We start from the raw sequence: 1,367 nt of genomic DNA, 5'->3' as shown, positions 1-1,367 counted from the left end.
GTGTTGAATCCTGGTTTTAGCCAGTCAGTGTAGCTGAAAGTCTGTCAGCCACTTCAACAAGGGATTTAGTTGCTTTGCTCAAAATCCAGTCCTATTTCTGCAATGGTATTCATGTAGCACAGGGTTTATCTAATTCACCACTGTGGACATTTTGACCTGGATAATTCTTTGTTGGGTGAGGCTGTCTTGTGCATTGTAAGATGTTTGGCAGCATTCCTGGCCCCACCCATTGAAAGCCATTAGTACTGCCCTTCCAGTTGCTGCAACAAAAAATGTCTCCAGACGTTACCACCACAAATCTATCCCTGGGGTCGAAATGTATCCCAATTGAAAACCACTGATTTAGGGGAAATAAAAGAAATGTTTATGTCACATCACACAGAAAAAATAATTTCAAGTGGATTAAAGAACTAAAATGTTTAAAAGAGAACATCATAAACTCCTAAAATATGGCACATTTTTATAATATTTTTTAAAATATAGTGTGTATTTGGGAGTTAACTAATTAAAGATAATGTGCTTAAGCAGGACATGAAATGAAAAAGCTGTAAGGGATTTGACTATATACAAATTAAAAATGGTAGTGTAAAAGATGCTGGAATAAAAGCTTAAATAAAAGTCACAGGACAGATTAAAATATTTGGAAAATATTGTATGTCCCCAAAAATTACACAAGGCTTGTTTTTATTCATAGCAAAATTTCTACTGAAAAAGTGGAACCCTTATATACGAGGTCTATTACAGCTTTCTCTTATTACGGGTGTTTTCACAATACTTTATTTTTAAAAAACAAAATACCATTTTGAGAATACCAAATTGATAAACCTTATTCAGTGTTTATTTTAAATAACTATAGTGATAACTTGAAATAATTTACCAAAAATAGAAAGTGGAAAATTAACATAAATTAATTATTTGTGATTTTACTATCAAAACTATGAAATACAATTGTAAAAAATTATGTTACAAAGAAAATATGTGCTGTTGCTCTTCCTCTTCTTCCTTTTGCTTTTCCCTTTCCTGTCTTGATCAATTCATTCTGAAGTCATTAGATGTACTTCAGAAAGCTGGGAGAATAGCAGGGAAGCTTAGGTACCTAGGTCAGAGTGTCTGAATTTGACCAAGGTAAAGACAGGAGGCCTGTGGCCTGTGAAATATGAGGAAGGCATTTACATATGCAGAAAGCATGTCATAGCAGTTCAGAGCCCAAGCAGGATAGGGTGAACATCCCTGTAGCAGGGAATCCCTGTGTGGAAAATCAGAGCCAGAGCGAGATGAGGAGGGAATCCACAAGGGTGAGGAGAGGCCTGGAAATGAGTATCAGAGTTCAAGTGCAGTGCAAGGGCATTTGGTTTTAGGACAGCCCA

Source organism: Desmodus rotundus, chromosome X (assembly GCF_022682495.2).
Source record: "Desmodus rotundus isolate HL8 chromosome X, HLdesRot8A.1, whole genome shotgun sequence".
Lineage (NCBI taxonomy): Eukaryota > Metazoa > Chordata > Mammalia > Chiroptera > Phyllostomidae > Desmodus > Desmodus rotundus.
Note: the sequence above shows the minus strand (reverse complement) of the source record.